Consider the following 25,158-nt stretch of genomic DNA (forward strand, 5'->3'; position numbering starts at 1 on the left):
AACTCGGTCTTCAGGCCTTATGTATCCTAATCTTCCCAGATAGAAGGGAAACATTTCCACCTCCTTTTCAAGGCCAATAGCGCCTGGGTCAAAAGGCACGTCCAAGTCACCAGGGGGCATACCAGCAACGGCCTGCGATGTCTGTAGCCGTGGGGAGGGGCAATGGTGTAGCAGAAGGATCGGTGGACAAATCCGCAGCTCCCTCACTATCTGGCAAACCACACCTTTCTGATTGTGGTCACACATGGCTCTTTAAGGCCTCAGAGACTGCTCGCCAGGTGCTAAGCAATCCCACCACAACCTTGTCGTTTTTAGTTGCAGAGTCCCACACCTTGACTTCAATTTGGCCCCATATTTCAGGATCATAAACTGTCTGATTGTTAATAAAGAGAATAAGCTGTAAGGTTACCAGGACAGTCTTTGTTTCTAAGGACGTATGATTCCCCATAATGCACAACTGCTTACCAGCGAGGGGCAGTTGTGTGCGTGGGTCCGCTTCTCTCAGCTTGAGCTTCTTTCCAGCTCCGGTGCGCCTATGTCCAGTGACTTTTCTATATGAAACAGAGGTTTGCTGAGTTTGGCTGAACCTATCTTCATGAGATGATCAATGTCCTTGTTCCAGTCCCGGTCTCCGTTCTGCTAGCCTGTCCCTATTCATTCCTTTTTCATTATATTGCGTTGCCTTTTTTATCTTGAGGGCAGGCTCTCCTCTTACACCCTTCACCCCACAGCAGTCCTTTTCAAAAACAACTTTTCATTGGTCAAACAACTTTGCCCGGCAACAGCAAACACCCAGCGACTTTCATGCGTAATGGCTGGAGAACAAGCAACCCGAGACTGCATGGTGTCTCCTGAATCGCCCTTTTTTGTTCCCTCTAAACTCTTACATTCCTGAGGGCCTCACCGTTAAGAGTCTGATGTTATCACCATCCATGGGGCTTGCTGACCCCCATGGCCACACTCCCACATCTCCCCTTTCTTTATTAATATCAACCATCTTCTTGACACGAATTATTACTCCATATATCACAAATATCTTCTTGGCTATTGTAATATTCAGATCATACAGGCATTTTTTCTTAGAAAAGCAAACCTTTGATTTCTGTGAGATAACCTGTCTCAAGTACTACAAATCTCAGGGTTAGAAATACTTGCAAATTGAAATATCCATTGTCAGATTCAAATAAATAAACAAAGCCTTTAATGGTTCGTGTTTCTGTTTTACAATTCTTTAGAAAGAATGGAATGTCTTAAATGATCCATAAAAGGGTAGTGTTTTGCTTCAAGGGGTGGCATTCACTCTACCTGAACTTCAAGCATCTAAGTTATTGCTGTGAATCCTCCTGGGGAATCTCCTGCTTACTTTTTTGACCAGACACTGACTTTACACTCATAAATTTTGGTTACTGAACTCAAGTTAGATTCCTAAAGTGGACACTGTTGAGTACCTTTCTAAGCTGATATTTCAGTTTTTGAGTAAGCAGCATCAGAAATTATGTCCTCCATTGTTACTCTGCCTAAAATCAAATTGGCCTCAGTATGTCTGTTCATATATTAGATAAATATGAGCAAATATGAGATAAATATGACAAATATCTCCAGTCTCATGAGATTATGACTAGTCTCAACAGACAGCTGAAGGGCTTTCTCTATAGAGAAAAGGGACTGCTTTTCTCATCCATTTTCCATGACCTCTTTGAAGACTTGAGAAAACAGTCCAGCAGTCGCAGGTCTGAATCTTCAGTTAGTGCTAGTTAGCCTATAGACTCTAAAAGCTATGGCAAGTTTCTCAGTCTAAATTACAGCTCTAGTGGTTCTCCTGAGGAAGTAAATTAAAGGCATTTAATGCCAATTATATATATATGTATTTATATATACATATGTATATATACACAATATATATTATATGTATATATATTTATGTATTTATTTATTTATTTTCAGGGAGGAAGTGGTTAAAGGAAAACAGTATATCATTGCTATCATTATGCATGCATTTGTCTTCTGGCTGTATACACAGAAAGTCACAGTCTATACTTCTGACTACTGTGTAATGCATAAAGGCAGAGGTATATCTTGAGAAAATTCTTTGCTCAGATAGGGAAGCCAAGTAGTGGAAGAAGAAAACTATGTTCTATTATTATTACTCAAGTTTTACATTGAGTAATGTTACGTTAACTGAATAAAGGTCAGCCTTAAGAGATTAGCCACCAAATATTTTTCAGTATTTATTGTTTTATAATCCTAGATTTCATATAAATACAATTTCTGTTTAAAATATTGAAAAGTATTTTCAAATAAAACATATATTTTTATTTTTTTTTCTGTCTGTTTCTGTTATTAAGATGAAAGAACCACATATGAATTGGGGACAGAGAAATAATTCCAGCATCTAAGTGAGCTTTTTCAACTCGGTGAACAAATGTTTCCCAGTTCTTCCTGAGAATAATTTCATTTTCAGTGATGGGAGAGAGGAACAAATTACCTATGCTGTTCTGTGTTAATAACTGTGGTTGACCTCTCTCTGTTTTTCAAGATTGTAAATGTTGCAGCTGTATATTTTCTGCTTCATTTACCTCAACGTTAAATAGATAAGTCTTTTGTATTTTCATCATAAAAACTGTACCCAGAAAGGTTAGTATAGGAAAGGGGCTTACCAAAAGAACAAACCTTCATGTATATCAGATGAAAGGAAAAGAAAATGTTGCTTATCATGGAAAGAGGAGTTCAAAAGCATGACTGCAGAAAAGTAGGCCTGACAAGTTGCTTTGAATTGGCTGAGGGCCTATGTATAATTCAATCATTATTCTTGAGAACAAGTTTATTCTCTCCTTTATTGGTCTCCTTTAAACTGTTATATGGGTTTCCTTCTACATTCTTAATATGACAAAAGCAAACTGACAATCCTGTAACATGAAACGTGAAGCAGATTTGTTCAAACTGCTTCATCTTGTGAGAACCTGAATATCATTAACTCCCGTCACCCAGTCCCCTAAAGTCTCACGCCATGCAATGTATTTCATGTCATTCACTGCAATGTTTGTGGCACACCGAGCTAACTTGTTCATGAATTATCATCACTGGAGTAATCAGGAAGAAAATATAGCACAAGAGGAAGATCCTGCATTACTTTTGCAAGCACGTCATTTTTGTTGAACATCACTGTCTTAATAGACAGTGATAGCATAAAGACTTGAATTGTTTGGGACAAACTAATATTAATAAAAGTATAACAGGATACAAGCAAGGTAAGGTTTTTAAGATGACCTCTCATTAGACCAGTTGATATAGCTCTAAAACCACACGAACCTTTTGGCACACTAGTCTAATGTTATATAAAGATATAAAGCCTCAGTTTCAGGCATGAATAAGCCTTTGTGCCTGAAAAAAAAAAAACATCTTAGCATCTTTCTTTTCCTGATTTGTTGTTTCATTATTTTTTTTCCAGAAGTTTTAGTTAAGTTATTCTTTTAATTCAATGAAAACTATGAGACATTTCTAAGAGTTATTTGCTCAGTTACCAGTTCCCAACCCAGAATTTGAGACCTTATACATGGTATTCTGTGGAAGTTAAAATGCAAGGATTCCTGCCTTGCAGTGGAAAGTTTTAGAAGTATTGGTTTAGGCCATCATGTCAAATAAAGACTGGAGGATATTATTTGGTATTATAAAGCTAATGGATCCAACTGGCCCTTCCACCCATAACAGCTTTTTATTCATCCAAACAAGGTCATGTAATTTCTACACACCTCAGCTTTGTTTTTTTCATCTATACAGGTCAGAGGAGAATATGCCTTTTAGCCCCAAAATATTGGTGGGCATATTTGGAACTGAAACTTCTATTAAAAGTAGACTTATTTTGGATGTCATTTAGACTTTGAAATATTTGGCATCTGTGACACCTAATGTGGTTGCTATCTTTTCTGTTTGGGCTGTTTCTCTTTCATCACAAGCTTTTACAAGATAATATTGGGCCTTTTAAATTTAATTAGAACCTTATTTATTCTCTTTCTGGATCTGGCTCTGCTAATTATGGTCTGAATCTTTTTCAGTTCTTCATACCCAGTAAAAATATTATTAGATAGCTCTTTGTTGTGGCATTTCACAATTTAAAATGTATGCTTCTCATTGAAAATATTATACACATCACTTCAGCACAGTATTTCATAGAGAACATATTATAATATCTGGGCTTTGGAAATGATTTTTTCTCATGCTGAATTACATGTTTTAAGTACACATGCTAACATTGCATTTATGAAGAGACAGTTATACAAATTTCTACTCACAATTACGTGAATTGCATTGCAGACTTTAACCAAGTTACCACTTACCATGAATAAGAGGGAAAAGTTTGTCCCAGCCAGTTACCTGTGTATGAGTAAACTAAGAAGGGATAGGATGCTGGCTTGAGCATTGGCATACGATACTGATAAAATCTGAGTATGGTTCTTGGCATAGTTCTGTCATGTGCCAGCTAGCACTCTACCAGGTGATAGGGGTCAGCACGGATTAGGGATTATTTTCGAAAGATAGCATAGATGAGGCTATGGTACTTGTGGGGTGGGGAAATGAGTTTAGCTATGTAGACACAAGCTATGCAGGTCCACTCAGTAGGTCTGAACCATCGAAGTAAGTCTAATAGCAATATTAGACTTACTTATTTTCTATCTTACCAAATATAGTAGTAACATTAGTTATCATATTTTATTTATAAATTGCCAAATTCTGTTTTTATGAACTTCAACACATTAACCTTAGAAAACGGTATTTACTTAGTTAGATCAGAGTTAGATTTCTTTGCTTGAGTATGGAAGATGCTGCTCCCTGACATGTACCTAGAGTAAACATCAATAATCAAATAAATCTCACAAAGGCTTAGATACAAAGTTAGTCAGGAATAGTATTTTTTTTCTATGAAACCATTTAATCAAAACAAGTCTAGAATATTTTATTTGTAATTTTGGTTTAAAAACTGCAGTCCTAAATTGCTAAATCATTGCTCCACATTCACATTTCCACATATTGCTTAGGTTCCCTTCCCGGATGGCATATATTGTTGTATTCAATAGGACTGCTCATGTGATTATGAGGTTTTGTGGCATGTGAAAGCTTGCAAAAACAAACAAAAAAAAAAAGAGCACTGTAATGCCTCAGTATTGAAAATATTGAAAATGCTTCAACAGTTGCTATTATTAGGAAAAGAGCTGTTTTTCAAAAAGAATGGCTACAGGAGAATTAAATTTTTCATACAAAAACATTTGAAAGAAAACTTGTGAGCTGTCCATTACATTTTCCAATTTACAATCTACTTGTCTGGTAGATTCTTGTTCTGCCATGAAGAATCATAGAATCATTAAGGCTGGAAAAGACTTCCAAGACCATCAGGTCCAACCATCCCCCTACCACCAATGTCATCCACTAAACCATGTCCCTGAGCACCATGTTCCACCCTTTCCTAAAACACCTGACTCCAACACCTCCCTGGGAAACACGTTCCAGTGCCTGACTACTCTTTCTGAGAACAAATGTCTCCTAATTTCCGACCTAAACCTCCCCTGGCACAACTTGAGGCTATTCCCTTTAGTTCTATTGCTAGTTATCTGGGAGAAGAGGCCAACCTCCACCTCCTCACAATTTCCTTTCAGGTAGTTGTAGAGAGCAATAAAGTCTCCACTGAGCCTCCTCTTCTTCAGGCTAAGCAACTCCAGTTCCCTTATCTGCGCCTCATAAGACTTGTGTTCCAGGCCCTTCACCAGCTTTGTAGCCCTTCTCTGGACACACTTCAGTAACTCAAATATCTTTCATAAAATGAGGGGCCCAAAACAGAATACAGTACTTGAGTTGCAGCCTCAGCAGAGCTGAGAACAGGGGGACTATCACCTCCCTGGTTCTTCTGGCTACACTACTCTTGATGCTGGGTGCCTTCTTGGCAAGACTTCTTACAAGCCAGGATGCTGTTGGCCTTCTTGGCCACCTGGGCACACTGACAGCTCATGTTTGGGCAAGCATCGATAAACACCCCCAGATTCTTTTTATCTGCACAGCCTTCAAGACACTCTGCCCCAGGCCTGCACCGTTGCATGGGGCTGTTGTGGCCAAAATGCAGGAACCAGCACTTAGCCATGTTGAACCTCATCCCACTGGCCTCTGCCCATTGCCCTATCCTGCCCAGGTCTCTCTGCAGGGCCTTCCTACCCTCCAGAAGACTGACACTTCCACCCAACTTGGTGTCATCTGCAAACTTACTGAGGGTGCACTCAATTCCCTCAGGTGGATCCCATCTGGTCCCATGGACTTGTGACAGTCCAGGCAAAGCAGCAGGTCTCTAACTGTTTCCACCTGAACTGTGGGTGGTTTCTTCTGCTCCCTGTTCCAGAATTTATTACTGAAAATTTTATATTGTTTCTTCCATAGTAAGATGTCACTTCAGAAGATAGTATTTTGTCTAAAAAAAGTGCAGGAAACACCAATGCCAATACTGTTTCAAAGTTATTTCTGTAAGGAATTTCAATTTTCAACTAAAAGAAATAGAACCATGAACCAAACTTCAAGGATTTATATTTATAGGGATCTCTACTGACTTTAAGAAGAATATATGTTCCAGAAGAGATGATTCCTGCCCCAAAGATATAGAACCATATAAAAAAAAATTATAGGTTGGAACAAGAAAGCATTGGCATGATCTTTCCGCAATACTTATTTCCGTTGCCTATGAGGATGGAGAAATTTGTATCAGTCAGGAACTGCATATAACTTTTTACTTCATCCTACTGCTTTATCTCATAAAGACCAACCAGTAGTACCAATGAACTCACTTTTGCAAAAATAGTATCAGTATCATTAACAGTTTACTACTGAAGTCAAACTTAGGGTTACAGTAAGTATTAAAACTTTTACAGGATCATGAAGGAATCCCGATGAACCAAGAACACAATTTGAAATTTCTTATTCCCATTGAGATTTTCTTTATAACTTCTCAGATTTTTTTGCCACCCCTGTATTAACATTACTGAGTCATGAACTCTTTAAAAAACAGGACGTAAAACTAGGGAATTCACACATGTCATACCTGAGGTTATATCTTTGATTTTTGGCACTGCCACAAATAATGCAAGACTTTCAGGCATGCTAATGTAGTATTTGCATATGAGCCAAAAGACTTTTTTATTCTCTGGCCTGTCTTTATTTACCTTATAGCTTAGGCATTCTTTAAATGCATTTGTGTCCACGAACTAGCGCAAAAGAGATTATTAGTGCTTTCTGAGCAATGAAAACAAGCAAGCTAAGCGAAAACACTTTTGAATTTTTCTAGCTTTACGTTGTAGGTTCATGGCTCCTTCAACATTGTGCTGTCAGCGTATTTTACTAGCCTATATCATTTTTATAGATCATGAACAGTAGATGCCTAAATGTTGACCCCTGTCAGGCCCCAGTAAATCTAGTTTTCCACAATCTAACATAACTTCTCTGTTTTCTGTTTTTCTATCAGTGCTTTATCCACTCCCATGTACTTCTCTAGATCCTGGCAACTTTTAGCTTAAACAGAGACCAGTAGTATGGAACTTTGTCAAAATGTTCTGAAGATCCAAATAAATTATACTGTGTTTTATCAGCTTTGTCTGCAGCCTCCTGAAACATCAAGTTAGCCAAGACCTTTTCTTTCTAAATCATTCTGGTTATCTCTGTTAGTTTAGCACCATGTATTTACTTTTATAACATGTCCTTTGCTGTATTCTGTATTAAATACCATAGTGATGGAATTGCAGTTCCTTGGGAATGCCCTTTTCAACTTTGTGTAGAGCTGTACTGTATTATCCATTCATTTCACTCATGGTGTGTTAACTGAATAGAACAAGCTTTCCCGTACTCCACTGAAAACCAACCCCAAGTACTATATGAAAAGTACTATATGAATCCTAGAGGTGTTTTTCTTTGTTTGTTTGTTTGTTTTTTAATTATTATTTGTTTGTTTGTTTGTTTTTGTTTTGTTTTGTTTTGTTTTTCCTCCAGATTTCTGTTTAGGGGTCACTAATTGTTCAAAGATTTCCACTACTGTTTCATAAGTTTTGAACAGATTAATGTTTACAGGTTTATACTGAGGACTGTGATGTCAACAAAGTTACATCATCTTTACAGCAAAAGTTTTCAAAATGTCTTCAGCAAAGTATAGAATATTTGAAAGATACTTGAGATATTGTTAGATATTGTAGGCCATTGTTTTGTTGGTGGTGGTGGTGGTGGGGATTTTTTTCTAGAGGATATCTGTGCTATCAATTAAATCATGCAGATATCAATATGTATACCTAAGTTTCCATTTCAAATTGGATTTTAAAATTTTGTAATCGGTTTTAATTGGCCATCTTTTGCAAAATCAGTTTTGATTGGCCATCTTTTTTTCTGGGATAAAAATCCTTTTTTTCCATGCTTAAAACTGGTTATTTTTTTCCTGAATATTAAAGACTTAACAAGAAGACATGTTAAGATGAATATTTGATTTGTTCATTTTTCCAAGAAAATTCCTGTTTTTATAAAATCTTCACAGAATTTATTTTTAAATGACTTGCAGATTTTTTATGTTTTGTTCTTGAAATTGTCAGTTTCTTTAAGATTTGATTTTTATGTAAAAGTCAGTCAACTGCTAAGGTAAAATATGTTTATCTGTTCAGTTATCACTTTTTTTTTTTTTTTGGAACTGTTGACACTACTGTCAGCTTCAGTACATTTCTTTTTCTTTAAACTATCTATAGACCTGATGGACTGAATAAACATTTGGTTTGTTAAATCAGTGTTATCAGTAACACCTGTTATCAGTAACAGCTAAGCATCTTGTAGCTCCACTTCTGCTATTTGAGGATTGTTCATGAAAAGACATTGGCTTTGCTTTGAAGTCTCAATATGCTAAACATAGGGTTCCAGTGCTATCCCCCAAACATTTTCAGGGACACCCTAACTGACTTCCAGATAGATTTCCCAGCCGATGGATATTGGTCCCTTGAAGATTTTGTGTCACATCTAATTACTTTGCAAGAGTCTTAGGCAACCTACTGTGTCTCAAATGGCATAAAATAATTAAACTCACAGTGGAGTTTGTGTCCCCTATTTTAGATATGTGCACTGAAGATATTTTTGACTGGGCAGGTCACATTAAACCACTTTTACAGTCAACTGAATAAAATAGTCTCTTCTAGTGTGCAGCTCATCTTAATGTATTTTAGGAATCATTGAGAAGAAATGAGTCTTATCTACAAGTGCTTATTTCTCTCTATTAGTTTTCTCTTGAGAACCCCATGGATCCTAGAGTACAGGTTTCTCTGGTCCGGGTGCATTGGATGCCCCAGTAAGGAAAAAGAATTAAATCCATCATCAATGCATTTAATGCAGTCTGTAAGTCCAAGTGTAGCTCTTTAGTATCATCATGACAGGACTCTAGATTCCTTTTCATTTATTTATTGCAACTTGTTTTCTCAAATAGTTTGTTTTAAATATGTAACCGTCTTGCCTGAGTGTAACTGAAATGCCTACATGGGCCTGGTAGATGTGACAGAGAACCTTTGGAAGAGCTGTGTTTCCTGGAATTATAGTTGCAGGCCAAGAAAAACACACTTCAAATGCCACTGAGTGTTTACATTTCAGAATCTGACTGTGTCTGGATCTCCAATGACTTAAAGTGGAGGTCATGTGGGCAACTACACTGCAGCTCTTCAAAAGTTCTGATGTCTGAAGGAAGTGAAATTGCACTTTTTCTATTAATATGCTCACAGAATGATTCAGTTGATTAATATTAGGTATGCAGATCCATTGAGATACCCATATGAGAAATGCAGCCTAACCTGTTAATGTAACCTGTAGGAGTATAACTGTCACTCTAGAGGTGCATGAATTGTTTAAATCCCAGATTGTAACTGTCTGCTAGGCACTAAAAGCCTATGTTTCAGCAGGTAAATTGCATCCTTAAGTTTAGGCTGACTAGCTCTAGAAGAACTTAATGCTTGGAGGTAGGAGCATGACGTTTCTCTGAGAAATCCTGAGTATAATGATATTGCTAAATAAAATAAGTACAATCAGAAAGAGTTAAAGTACCAAACGCTTGTTCATTCACAGTTCTTAGGGCACTCTCTGGCTGTGTTTTAGATTAGCCCATCCCGTTCTTTCCAAGAAACTTTTGTTATAAGTAGAGATAGTTCTACACTGGATGAATATGAGCCATTTTATATTACCTGGTCTCTAGATAGGTACCTGGTTTCACTTGCTTTTGAAAACTCTCCCTCAAAAGCCTCAATTAAGGCTTTTCCTCTTTAGCTGGATGTAAGAAGATTTGCTGTACAAGAGATTAAAAAATGTAAGAGGGCTCCTGGTCTAGTTGATAGGGGACTCGCAGCAAACTGGTGAATCTCAAGAACTGGTGGCTGCCTGTATATTTAGCTTGAGAAGACTTGGATAATGTACAAAAACAGGCCCTTTATCCTTTTTCAGTAACAGAAATACAGTTAGAATTCAGAGTAATTCAATGTCAAGTACAGAGTATATTCTTGAACAGAGGTTACACGTGTGTCAGCAGAATCTATTTTTGCTCATGTACTTCTGCATACAAGCTACAAAAATCCACTGAGAAGGTCCATTTTGATCTATACAGATAGGAGTGCATGAATAATCCAGGGGGGAGTACCTCTGTACTAAACTCTTTGTGTTTTAAAAATGATTCATTTAAAAAATCCATACTGAAGATATTTGGAAGATAAGCCTTTCAGTGATAACTTTCATTTCTAAACAGAGAAGGGATTTGAACTCAGGATTAGACTATTGCAATTGTTGAGTTATTTTTCTTCCTGGAACCAGTACTGCAATATTACAGTCTACAAAGCAAATCCTATAGAACTCTATAAACAAAACAGCATCTGGATGAGCTACTTACTTAAACTGAAGTAAATATATTAAAAGAAGCAGCAGCTGCCACAGTTAAAATATGAATTGATTTAAATCCATGATCAATTCACCCTGATCTTTAACATAGTAATCTGACGTCATGGCATTGGTCAGCACAATTCAATCTTTTCAATCTTTTAGGAAATAAAAACAATAAATAAATAAATAAAAGAAAAAAAAGCTTACTGGCTGAATTTCTGTCCTGTTGCTATCTTACCTTGAGGTCTTTATTGATATTTAAATGTTACAATAAGAGCCATCACAGAGGGAAAAAAAAAAAAAAAAAAAGTGGAGGGAGGGGAGAAGGAGGGATAAAGGTGTTTAAGAAAAGAATGAGAGAAAGAGAAGAGAAAACTGACTTATTTCAATAATCTCATATAGCCAATTGCTGCAACATTTTCTTCTGCCTTTTTTTTTTTTTTTTTCTGTGGGAAAGTGTAATAAGCTTGCATTGATCTATGGACCTTATTCCTTGGGGAAATATGAGTCACAGATGCATACTTTGGAGACACTCTTAAAAAATATTATCTCTCAAGTGTTGTGTGAAGCTTTACAGCCTTCTTCCTGCAAATCTTCCATGTCACTGTTAGAACCAAGTCCAGAATATTTACATCTAAACAACTTATGGCATCTGTCAATAAAAATTCACTCTGCTCCTAAACATTTCTAAGTGCAGCATTTAAAACTGCATAAACAGGAGTGAACTAGTAGCAGTCTAAAGTTGTCATCATTGACAGTTATGATTTATCTTAACTCTCCCTAGCCATTTGGCTAAAGTTTTAAGTAAACACTTTCAGTCTTCCTCATGTTCTCTTTACTGCCACCTCCCACTAATAAGAGATGTTGCCAAGAAAAGCAGCCAGACAGTTCATTTACCTCCCAAACTTGCCTGAAAGTAGTTTGCCTGGTTTAGACAAGGGTTGAAACTACTACTGCACATTTTCAACAGATGGAACAATGCTTCACAAATTATTTACATTAAAGTTATTTGCTTTCAGGATGTGTGTTTAACGAATGGTTACTTGAATGAAATATTGCAGCTCAGACAGAGAATGCAAGCAATTCAAGCAAGCCATTTATGGTGATAGATGTAGCTGTGATCCTTAATTTTCTACAAAGCAATGTAGCATTTTGTCCTCATTCTTCACTAGCTCCTTGAATCTGACAAAAGTATGGTTTCTATTTTCACTCTCTTCCTCCTCTGCTCTCCTTCTCCCCTGCAGGCATAGTTCCATTAATCAGCTATGTAGCAATAATACCTTGCACTGATAAGACCTTCTATCATTAGCAAATCTTCAGAGATCCTTGTAAATATTAAATTCATAGGATCACATGAAGAACTCATAGTTATCCCCATTTTAAAAATGAAGGTATAAAGGTTTTACAAAGCCTTTATGTGTTAATTGAAGCCAGCCAAATACAGAAATAAACTCTGAAAATCCAGCTCATTTGCCTATGTTCAGTTTCACATACTGTTGTTTTTCTTTAAAAGAATATAAATAAATAAATAAATAAATACAAGGTCACTGCAGCTAGCTAGCATCACTACTGTTCTGAAATTTTAAATGGGAGAGTGAATTGAACAGAAACTTCTAGTAGTTTTTAAAGAAGAAAATCTGTATGGAGTTTTTCCTTTTATGATCAGCTTGAGTTGGACAGCATAACATTGCTACATGGCATTACACTATGAAACTTACGAAAATAACAGAATCCAGCCATCAATTATTATTAAATAATAGTTAGGTAGACTGGACAGTTGCAAAAAAACAAAGAGTAGCTTCAAAAAGGGGGACCACTCCACCTTGAAATTCTTTCTGTAGGCTAGTAAATAATTTCTTTAAAACACCAGACCAACAGTATGATTGGAAAAGTTTTATCAATCTATACAAAATAATAGGAATGTTCCTGACAGTTTGCTGTTTGATTCTGCAGAGAAGATCATATTAGCAAAGATCCCAAATGAATGTTTAGCATCCACCAAAATGAACAAGTAAAAAATAAATGAAATAAAATAAAATAAAAAAAAAATAATAATAAAATAAAATAATTAAAATAATAAAATAAAATAAAATAAAATAAAATAAAATAAAATAAAATAAAATAAAATAAAATAAAATAAAATAAAATAAAATAAAATAAAATAAAATAAAATAAAATAATAAAATAAAAAGGCTTTCCTCAGATTGTGGAATGCCTCAATACTTTTTGCTCTTCCAAGAGGAACACAAGATAGCATTTCCCAGGAAGATCTCTTCCTTTTTAATTGGAACTTCATGGGTTTGGCAGGTTGGCTGGGTTTACAAGCTGAAAGGTGATATTCTCCATCCTTTTCTTGGGTTGCAGATATCAACCTGGATCTGCTTATATATTTTTTTCTGAACTAGTGAATTTCTTGAAAATTTTACAATTCATGCTTTCTAAATTTATCCATAATTTTTCACCCTAGACAAGTTTGCAATAGAAACAAAGTGTTTTTTTTTTTGTTTGTTTGTTTCAAAGAAAATGGTTAAGTTCTTCATTACAGACTTTGAAACATCTGAAACTTTGAAACATCTACAAAAGCATAGAAATACAAAATACTCATCCTTGAGTAAATTAAAAAGCTAACCTTAGCTACTCCAATGCCCTACATTATTTCACATCTACCTTTCCTTTGATAAGGATAAAATATTCTCTTCCTTCTTCCATTTGTCTTTCATCAAAACTGTACTATCTTTTTATTTGGTAGGAAGTAAGTTTTAACTATAAAGAATTCTTTACCAGATATATTCTTTTTCTATTGTTTCAATTTGCGCTGGGGCTTTCTGCTTCCTAGGAAGTTTGCTTTGAAATCATATTTACTCAAATGCATATCCTTTTGTTTTGTGACATTTTTGGAATATATAGATTTTCAAGATGGTTGTTATTTTTTAAAAAAATCATATCTCAGAAGATTTCACAGTATACACGTTTTATCACTACCCCTCATCCCCCAGTACTCATTTATATAAACTAGCTTTAGGCATACAATGCTAATCCCTCTAGGCTTCCAATGGGGAGAGCTATGTCCCACCATAGAGCAATTTAATGTAAGAAACTTAGTGGGATATAAATCCATAATGCTTCTTACTGAAACTAGCAAGTTTCATTAACAAGTTCTCTTCAAAAGCATCCTAAGAGTGCTTAATGCACCATGGCAGTGATGAAGACTAGCAGCATAGTGGGCTGTATCAACAAGAGTAAAGCCAACAGACTAAAGGAAGTAATTATTCTCTTTTATTCATTAGACTACATCTGGAGTACTGCATTCAGTTTTGTTCCTCCTCCCTCCTCTATCAGCTTAAATGACATTCATAAACTTGAGACACCCCAGTGGTGAGCTGCCAAGATGGTCAGTGCTGGACAACTCACTCTGCATGAAGAAGTTGAGGGACCTGGGCCTGTTCCTCTTAGAGAAGAGATGGCTTCTGGGGGAAAGACTGCCGGCTACTGACAGGAAGACCAGGTGACTCACTAAAGTGTGTGCTGGGAGAAAGAAAGATAATGGTCATAAACTGAAATATGGGAAGATTTTACTGTTCATAAAGAAAAACATTTTCACTGTGAGGATAGCCCAGCATTGGAGCAGGCTGGCCATGGAGGTTGTACAGGCTCTGTTCCTGCAGGTTTTCTAGATCCAAATGAAAAAGTCCTGAGGAACCTGACCTGACCTGATTGCTAACCCTACTCTAGACAGGAAGTAGAACTAGAAACCTCAGTAAGTCTTTTCTGGTCTGAATGATTTTATTATTTTTTGAAATTAAAAATAATAAATAAATAAAGGAAAAAAATCTCTGGTGTCAATTCAAAAAAGTGAGAACAAGCATTTTTAAACCCAAATATATTTTGTCTTCTGTTAGTGTAAGTGGAGACATAACTGAAGTTAATGGCTATACTATGTAACAAAACTACTATAAGTGGAATAGGAATAGTCCAATGTGTTTTATACATGTAAATAATATTTTAGGTTGATGTTGCTAACACTAGAGGAAACATTTTCCTTTTTGTACTGCTGTTTTCCTTCCTGACATACCAGGGAACGTTGTACTTCCTTCTTAGGGTATGTTCTGTGGCACTGTCCTCTGTGTAACACCAGGCTCAGAAAAGTGTAGTATAAAACCATTCATCCATATATATACATGGTATGGAGTATGAAACATTGTAAGACACTAAAATCATGGAAAAATGAAGTACAGAGGTAGTACAGGGAAAAAAAAAAAAAAAAAAAAAAACTCATTTAAACTCATTTACAGAATCACAGAATCACAGAATCACAGAATCACAGAATTTTCTAGGTTGGAAGAGACCTCCAAGATCATCGAGTCCAACCTCTGACCTAAAACTAACAGTCCCCACTAAACCATATCCCTAAGCTCTACATCTAAACGTCTTTTGAAGACTTCCAGGGATGGTGACTCCACCACCTCCCTGGGCAGCCCGTTCCAATGCCTCACAACCCTTTCAGTAAAGAAATTCTTCCTAACATCTAACCTAAAACTCCCCTGGCGTAACTTTAGCCCATTCCCCCTCGTCCTGTCACCAGGCACATGGGAGAACAGGCCAACCCCCACCTCGCTACAGCCTCCTTTAATGTACTTATACAGAGCAATAAGGTCACCCCTGAGCCTCCTCTTCTCTAGGCTGAACAAGCCCAGCTCCTTCAGCCGCTCCTCGTAGGACTTGCTCTCCAGGCCCCTCACCAGCTTCGTCGCCCTTCTTTGGACCCGCTCAAGCACCTCGATTTAAACTCATTTAAACTCATTTAAGGACATCAGGATCTGTGCCCAAGTATGGTCTGAGTGTTAAGTTGTGAATGTGAAGGATGGAAATGAAAATATAATGAAAAATTTCATTTACACTTATCTGACCTGACCTGATCTCTGGATAAGAGGTTTGTGTAATCTTGAGAGCTATACTAGACACCCTAATGAAGGCAACATAGTTTGAGGGCCTCCTGCGAGAAAAAGACTACTCATAAAATATACAAGTACAAGACCAGATGTCCTAGGAATGGAAGATAGAGGACAGTGTATTTTGTATGGGTGCTCATCTGAAGGATAACATTATCACAACCAGTTAGCATTGCTAGTTAGAAAGAGATATTTAGGTTCAACAACATCAACTAGTAGCACCCATGGGTTAGAAGAATTCATCTAACCTAATGTTTGGAAGAATCACAAACTCACAGAATGGCAAAGGTTGGAAGGGACCTCTGAAGATCATCTAGTCCAGTCCCCCTGATGGGCAGGATCACCTAGAGCACATTGCGTAAGATGGCATTCAGGTGAGTTTTGAATATCTCCAGAAAAGGAGACTCCACAGCCTCTCTGGGCAACTTATTCCAGTGCTCTGTCACCTGCACAGTAAAGAAATGCCCTCTCATATTCAGTGTCTCAATAAGCCCAAGAAAAAAGGATTCAAGGCACACAAGAATGATAATGGAAGAATCTGACTCACATCTGAAAAAAAAAACACAAATGCCATAAGGTGCCAAAATGTTCAACTGAAGCATTTTGTAGGTTGTAGAATACAATAGTAACATCCTCCAGCCATTTCAGGGGACATTTCTTGGAAGGAAACTAAATGGAAAATAAATAATGAAAAGTGTTTGGCCCAGAGTGGTGTGAGATTGTAGTTAGCAATGCTGTCTCCAGCAATGAAAACATGAACACCAGTGGGCATTAATGTCTGAATTATGGTTTCTTTCTGTATAGCTCAGTTTTCAATCCTGGCAGTGCTATGCATATTAGATTATATATACAAATTCTTAATATAGCATAGTGCGTAATATGCGACTTAATAACATACAAAATGTGCTGAATAGAATGCAATGGAAAGTAATAATTTCATATTGTTTAGTGTTTAATATATTGCAAGTATTTTAAGTCTATAGAAACTCATCTATCAAGAATTCCTGTGCAGCTTTTCAGAGAATTCAGTAGCTTTATTCCTCGTTTAATACCATGGCAAGCAAACAGACAAATAATAATAATAATAATAATAATAATAATAATAATAATAATAATAATAATAATAATAATAATAATAATAAGTGGGTGGTGATTTTGAGTGACCCCTTTTATCAAAAAGTAAATATCTATCTTTTGAAAGCATCTACTTTCTTTTTAAAAAAAAAAATAATAATAAAATAAAATAAAATATTTATTTTTATAGCTCAAAACAGAAAACACAAGTTTTTTTCTCCCTCTTTTTTAATGGTTTCATTATTGCATGTTTCATAGGAAATAGGAAGTCTTACTAGGAGTGGCTGAGAGAGCTGGGGTTGTTTAGCCTGGAGAAGAGGAGGCTCAGGGGCAACCTTATCACTCTCTATGGGTACCTTAAGGGAGGCTGTAGTGAGATGGGGACTGGTCTGTTCTCCCACGGGCCCAGAGATCGGACAAGGGGAAATGAGCTAACATTGCACCAGGGTAGGTTTATGTTGGATATTCGGAAAACTCCTTTACTGAAAGGGTTGTAAGGCATTGGAATGGGCTGCCCAGGGTTGAGTCACCATCTCTGGAGGTCTTTAAAAGATGTTTTTAAAAGATGTTTAGATGTAGAGCTTAGCGATATGGTTTAGTGTTAAGCCAGAGGTTGGACTTGGTGATCTTGGATCTCTCCTCCAACCTAAATGATTCTGTGATTCTGTCTGAAATGATAAAAAAACCTGCCTTACTAGATACCTCTGTTTGCAGGTATTTTGGATCCATTGGGATGATGGAAAGCAATATCATGGATGTTGACTTCCTTTAGAATATAATGGAATGGAACGGAATGGAATGGAATAGAAAAGTAGAACAGAACAGAACAGAACAGAACAGAACAGAACAGAACAGAATAGAATAGAATAGAATAGAATAGAATAGAATAGAATAGAATAGAATAGAATAGAGAGGCATTATCCAAATGCCTCTTGAACACTGACAGCCTTGGGGCATCAACAACCTCACTAGGAAACCTGCTCCAGTATTTGACCACCTCATGGTAAAGACATTTTTCCCAATGGAAAAAACGGGTCTGAACCTCCCAAAGTGTAGCTTTTTGCCATTCCCATGTGTCCTTGTCATTGTTTACTAGGTAGCAGATACAGGCACATCCCTCCCCATTTCACAGAATCACCCAGTGGTTCACGTTGGAAGGAACCTCTAGAGATCATCTGGTCCAACACCTTTGCCAAGCAGGGTCACCTGGTGCACATTGCACAGGATCACATCCAGGTGGGTTTTGAATATCTCCAAATAAGGAGACTCCACAAACTCTCTGGACAACCTTTTCAAGTGCTCTGTCACTCTTACAGTAAATAAATGTTTCCTCATATCCAGCCAGAACTTCCTGTGTTTCAGTTTGTGCCTCTTACCTTGTCCTCTTTCTTCTCCTCAGGAAGCTACAGAGAGAACTGACGTCACCTCTCAGCCTCCTTTTCTCTGGACTGGACAACCCAAGTTGTGAGGACAGCCTCTCCTCACAAGACATGCCTTTCTTTTATCAGCTTGTTACCTCCTCTGGACACTTTTAAGTTCCTTAATATCCTCTTTATATTGGGAAGTCCAGAACTGTACACAGTATTCAAGGTGAGGCTGTACTAATGCTAAATATAGTGGTAGAATCACTTCTTTTGACTGGCTGGCTATGCTATCCTTAATGCACCCCAAAATGAAATTTATATATTGCTTGGCTCCACCCAGAATCATACTCTTCAAAATGTTTTTTAGAGTACTATCCCCACACCAGTACATATTTGTATTTTTGTAGAATGAGCAATGCAGGGAATTCATGAGCTCAGAAAATCTTCAGAGTTCCTTTTGCTCAAACCCACATTCTGGTTGTTAGGAAATGGAGAAAATACTTTGTCCACTGCAAAGACCATAAACATTGACATAAGTCCAGCTGTGGGCCCCTCCACATGACACTGTACAAATTCTTTTGACACAAGCTGGCACAGACTTTTCAAAGGCATCCATCCACCTTTTCTAGAACTTTAAGTGAGACTTCATTTTATCACAAAGGCACCATGTTCAAGAGTAGGAATACAGATCAGTCTGTTGTGGATCTCATTTCAGAGACCAATGCAGTTATATTACTTGGGGTCAGGTTCTCAACTAAGTTATGCCAGTGAACAGTAACTAAACAAAAGCACGCAAACAGCATGCAACTTCAGCAACATTACAATAAATTTGGGAAGGAATGGAAGCCAATATTGTGGTGGGTATCTGCATCAAAACCTGACTGAACAGAAGAAAAACTCTTGGGTAAAATTATGTAAAAGAAAGTGGAAGAGAAATTTAATATGATTCAAGTTGCAATGTGAAAATAAAATAGTTATCAGCAACTTACTGATAACAAATTAAACAATTTACCACTATTAAATAATTAATCATTTTACTGATAATTCATTAAACAAAAATGTATTTACAATGACTCATATCTGTACACTGATCTCTTTCTTCTAAATAACTGCTATATAATCTTAAACGAAAATTACAAACTTCTGACACTTTTTGGTGGAGAAAACATCTATATCTAATAAACTGTGATCATTGCTGTTGAAATATTTGTACACATATCACAAATTTCAAGTAACACAAGATGACTTGCAAATGTTATACCTTGAAGACAATTTTCCCCTCTTTTTTGTGTTGCATTTTGGCAGATGTCACATGCTTGTATAAAACAGTAAGCCAATAATTTATACATTTGTACTGTGCTTGTGGACAATGAAAACCACCAAAAGAGTGAAGAATCTCAATTTGGATTTGAATACTATAGTTTAGGCCCAGATTTTATACTTTATCATTGAGTCACAATAACATTATAAATGACATGTTTTGCAGTGTATTGTGTAACTATTATTTATGTAGTATCATAAATATACATCATTATAATGCAATGATCCATAAACTGTAACTGGATCAAAATAGGACATAAGTAAATCCATGTATCTAATGTGCTCTGAGCTTTGGAAAAATGCTATTAGAAATGTGATGTTAATGGGGAACCTGTGTTCTGGACAAACTAAATTAAACTAGCATACCTGAACTTTGTGAAAATCTGGATCCAGACCTCAGCTTTTGAGCTCTAGTCTGTCCTGCAATCAATTATGCAATACTTGGTTACCAGAGATGGTTTCAGGAAACCTCCTCTATTTTTCAGCTGTTTGCGTTCTGCACAGATGAAGCATTAATCTTCTGGTAAGTTCCATTATTACAGTCTTTTCAGGAACGAGTGCTGAAATCACTGGCTGATGACACAAAGTGTTGAAATAAACAAGTATTAAATCATTAATAACTAAGCATAACAGTATCATCTTGGCTGCCTCTGGAGAGTTTGGAGTGGTATGGGATACAAGTGATGTCCTTTGGTATTTGCCTGTGTTGACTCTAAATCTGGCCACGCTGAGGCAAGCTTGGCAGCTGCAACACCCACATGCCAGTTCTGGAATTAAATTTTCCACCAGTTGGAAAGGGAGCTGGCACATTTGCTTGGCTGGTTCTAATAAAGTCATTTCTGGGCTAGGTCTATAACAACCTGTGGGACTGTTTAATGGCCAAGCTGCTGGTGGGCTATTTGTTTTAACACGTCCATTATCTTATGAAAGAATTTTCCTGTCTGTAATACATCAGAGGATGAAGGCTGGTAAAAAGGCAAAATATATTGAATCTTCAAAATTCTTTATGGCTTTGAGGGAAAATAGGCACAGACAGTTTTAATCTATTTTTCTACAATACATTTTAAGTGAAGACATTTTATACTCTATAAGATTAATAGATCTCTAATGGAATGATCCTGTAGCATTTGAAAGAACTGGAATAATGTTTTCTACATAAATATATTGTTTCTGTAGGATTTGCTAGAAATATAAATTTATGTATAATTAGATGTTTAAAAATATTTTATCTAGTTATATAGTGGATAAGTTCTATATAATGACTTTTTTTTTAAAAAAAAAAGAAAAAAAAGAAAAAAAACACTATTTGAGAGGATACTGCCTGATATTATGTTTTCTATTGAAGTTTATCTATGTTTCCATAAATCTCTAACAGGAAGGGCACTTGCATTTCTCCCCATTTGGAATACCACCAAAGCTTTCATCTGGTTAGAGGGAAGGGGATCCCTGTCTCAAAAACAAATCATTTTGGGGGGGTTGGAAAGTCAGTGGGAGAGATGTTAAACCAGAGTAAATCAAAATCATTTACTTTTACTAACTGGTAAAATCCTGGCTTAAATTTAGATAATTACAAAAGTAGTGAAAACAGCATTCTCTCCATTGTATTATGATCGGGATGCTTGTGCCATAGACTGTCTCAATCTATGATGTTTAAAAGTCTTCCTACAGACCAGATACAAGCATTTTGTATAAATATTTTAAAATATTTACTACAGAACAAAACCATATTGAAGTCATATTTTAAAATGTACTTTAAACTGACTTCAGACTTTGCATAGCCACTGATGTTTATTCTTTGATCTTACACAGAAAAACTAAATCTTAAGCATTTTCCATCACTAGAGGTCAATTGAGCCATCCGTACAGTAAACGTCAGCTTTTGCCAAATCTCCAATTGCTTAATGGTGATAAAAGCAACAGAGAGGGTAGAGAAGGCCCATGAAACCCTGCGATTTCCCTGGAGGTCTTTCTTCTTAATGTTTATTTTTTCAGAGCTGCTGAGGAGCAAAGGACACAGCCTGACTCTGGGGATGCATGAGGAAGAAAATCCTGCCCTGCAGAAGGGCAGCCACATGATGATAGTGTTAGGCTGCCTTCTTGCTTGTCTGAGGGGTGACTGTATTGTTCCCATAAGATTGCCTGTGTCTAGGCTACTTGTTGGTGTTGGTTTTCCTCCTTAAAGTCCAGCTTCTAGAGTTGTAAAAAGGTGTTTTTATTTAAACAGAAAGAAGAATATTTCAAGTTCTAAAGAAGAAATGTTGAAAAGAAAAATTACACCAATCTGGATAAGAAAAGTTTTTTTTTTTCTTCTTTTAGGAATAAAAAAATATGATTGTGTTTGTGGTGTGACTCAGTTTCTGAACCATTGAGGCCACAGGTACTGTATTACCCCTCTACATTTCATTTATTCACATGTATTGTAATTCTCAGTGTAGGTTTAGAGAAACAAACAAACAAACAAAAAGCACTTTGATTCTGCAAGAACCTTCATATTGGTATTATTGGATTTGTCTGCTGTGGAACAGGATCTCAAGGCCTTTATGAACAGCTTTCAGTATCTTCTTCCCAGTTCAAATCAACCCCTATAAAATACATATAGCAGATATTTCTAACTTAAAAAAAAAAAAAAAAAAAAAAAAGTCAACTCTGTAAGGAATCCCTTTGTTTGTTTGTTTGTTTTTCCCTACACAAATTAGGTCAATATTTTGAATATATATATATATATTAATATATATAAACTTACATAGATGTATCAAGGTGGTGGAATTCAGGTTGAATTTAAACAATATCCAAATGAGCTACCTGAGTGCCTCAGAAGAGCCATAATTTTGGCAATCTGTGGTCATGTTCCTATATGCATTTCAGCCTAACTGTCTAAATTGTATTTCTGATAGTGCACATCCTTTGGTATTTTTGTGCCACTTTCAGAAATTATTCTTCTATGGACCAAAAAGTTCTGGAGAACTGAAGTTTCTCTTAAGTAGTTTTATAACTACACTGTGATATAAAATTCCAAGAGCAAGCAGGGATTCACCTTCCTGTAATAAAATTCTTACCCTTATCAGTCTTAACATAAAAAACTGTTACTGTTTATTAGTTCTATTGCAGTTTTGTGTAATGAATCCTAAACAGCATTAAAATCCTGATGTACAAAGAACATAGTCTTAATAATGTATAGTCTTAACAATGTATAGTCTTAATATATCCACAATGTTGGTATCTCACCAGAAGCTGGTTTTAAGAAGAATAAAAAATGTAAAAATAGGCTGACTGAAAATATGGATGAGAATCTCTTCTCAAGCATGAGGGGAAGTGGAAGAGGGTGCAGAGGCGTTTGTGAAATGATGATAAGGACTGGCACCATTAGTGAAGTGATGGTGGAAGTTGACTGAAAAATTCGACATTAGATTTGATAGGGGGTGTACCAAGGATAAACCCAAGGCCAAGTGTTTGTGAAGAGAGTGGGAAATGGTTCAGGCCAGAGCAATGCAGAATCTTCAGTTAGATTTGTTATAAATTTACTGAAAAAATGCATTTCCTATCATGTGTATGCAGTTAACATATATTGAATAGTAAAGGTATCAGAGGAAAATAAAGTGCAGTTTTTTTATCAAAAAGTTTACATACAAGCAATATTGGCGTGGTCACAAAATACCTCATTTCAGTTCTCTCCTGCATCTGGAGATCTTAATCATACTATCACACTATCTGAGACATTGACAATTTGACAACCAATTAGATAGCTTAAGCTATATTCCTTATGGTAATAACACAGTTCTAGCTGACAAGAATAATTAATATGTCCTGGAGTACAGATCAAAACTTCCTGGGTATGTGGCTAATCACTGGGTCAGTAAGTCATTTTCATACTCTTGTTCTCTGTCTTCATATATATTTTAATACACACAGAGATTTAGCTCCATCATGAGTGATTTCAGTCTCAGTGAAGTTTACTTATTAATTAAGATACCCAGCTGCTTTCTGTTGACTTCAGTTCAAATCCACCCACTTCTAGTTTCAAAATACTATGCCTTCCTCCCACCCCTGTAGGTTGTAGTTGTATAAGACAAAGTATATTTCTGGAAGTAGTAAGAGATAGCTTCTAAAGCCCTAAATTGAACTAGAGAATTGAGACAGTCTCAGATATCTTGTCTATATTCTCTACTACTCTGCTACTGGATAAGAGAAGATTAGTATCACATCCTCCTATGGAGTCGGGTGAATTCAGCCCTCCTAGAAATGTCAAAAGTGATTTCTTTCTGTCTGAAATAAGCCCACCACACTAAACAGAGATACTTTTTATTTTATTTTTTTTTATATTACTTAATTATTTTTTTTATTTTATTTTACTTAATTATTTTTGTTTTATTTTATTGTATATTTATTTATTTTTTTATGTGTTAAAATATGCAAAACCATTCAAATTGGCTTTGATCTCAGTTGGATGAGAAACAGGTTGCACAGAGAGGTCCTTGGAAATTTTCAAAACCTTATTGAATAAAGTTCTCAGCAGCCTGGTCTGACATAATTCCTGACTTTGCTGTGAGCAGAAAATTTTGCTGGATAACTCCTGTGGCCCTTTGCAGCCCGAATTATCCTAGGATTCTATGGTCTTATGTTCAGTCAAATTTAATGATTTTATCGAGTTAGTCAAAATAGAAAAGATCAATATTTTACAGAAGACTTTAATATCTTCTTATTACTGATGTGAATTCATCAAAGTTTACTCTCCTCTGAGGTAATTCAGAAGATACTCAGATGTTCACCGTTTTCATTTATTTACTTCCCTTGATACCAGATAGACCAGATGACTGAGAGAAAAGATCTATGAGCTCTAGCAATACTGATGGATATCTGAATGGTACAAATGAGATCACCAGCATCACAGAATATTAAGGAAGCTTTCTACCAAATTTTGATTCTTGAGGAAAAAAATAATATATATATATATATGTATGTAACATGAATCTCTATTTAGAGTCTTGTAAAATATAAAATTTCACACAGTACTCCTATAAACATAAAAACACAAAGCTAATGAAGTTTGTTTAATTTAAAAATTCATAAAATTAAATTAAGTCAATATTAAAAAAAAAAAAAAAGTCCTCAAAACATCCACCAATTTGTAACTTTAAAAAAAAAAAGCCTTAGAACATTTATCATAGAAAGCTGTAAGAAAATGGCTGAATGCCATTCCCAAGTGATATGAAGTCATGCAAGTTTATTGCCACTGACTTCAGCTACTATTATGTTACACTTTCAAAGTGTTTTGAGATGAATATGTCAAAAAAAAAAAAAAAAAAGTGTTTTCTTCCTTTTCCAGGATGCTATTTGTGGTCTGGATACTCCTCTGTGATAAATTCCTGTAAACTCAGAGAGTTTTAGGGCAGAAGAAACACTAACTCAACTAATCTAAACCTCATATGTAACTAAATTATAACATTAATCCATTTATACTTACATGAAATACAATTTTTATGTTTAACTGATGTTTTCTTTCCAGAAAGATGTGATCTGAAGGTGTTGGGAAATAAAACATCTTCTGT

The 25,158-nt window shown here is 36.0% G+C and overlaps 1 long non-coding RNA gene across 1 annotated transcript; it reads left to right on the forward strand.

The window, feature by feature from the left end:
* The first annotated feature begins 7,815 nt into the window (after window positions 1–7,815).
* LOC137853098 (uncharacterized) lies at window positions 7,816–24,606 on the forward strand. Its single transcript, XR_011094239.1, has 4 exons — window positions 7,816–7,925; window positions 18,328–18,518; window positions 20,098–20,135; window positions 21,929–24,606. It is a non-coding gene; the product is annotated as an uncharacterized lncRNA (long non-coding RNA).
* Window positions 24,607–25,158: the final 552 nt, after the last annotated feature.

This window comes from Anas acuta, chromosome 3 (genome assembly GCF_963932015.1).
Source record: "Anas acuta chromosome 3, bAnaAcu1.1, whole genome shotgun sequence".
Lineage (NCBI taxonomy): Eukaryota > Metazoa > Chordata > Aves > Anseriformes > Anatidae > Anas > Anas acuta.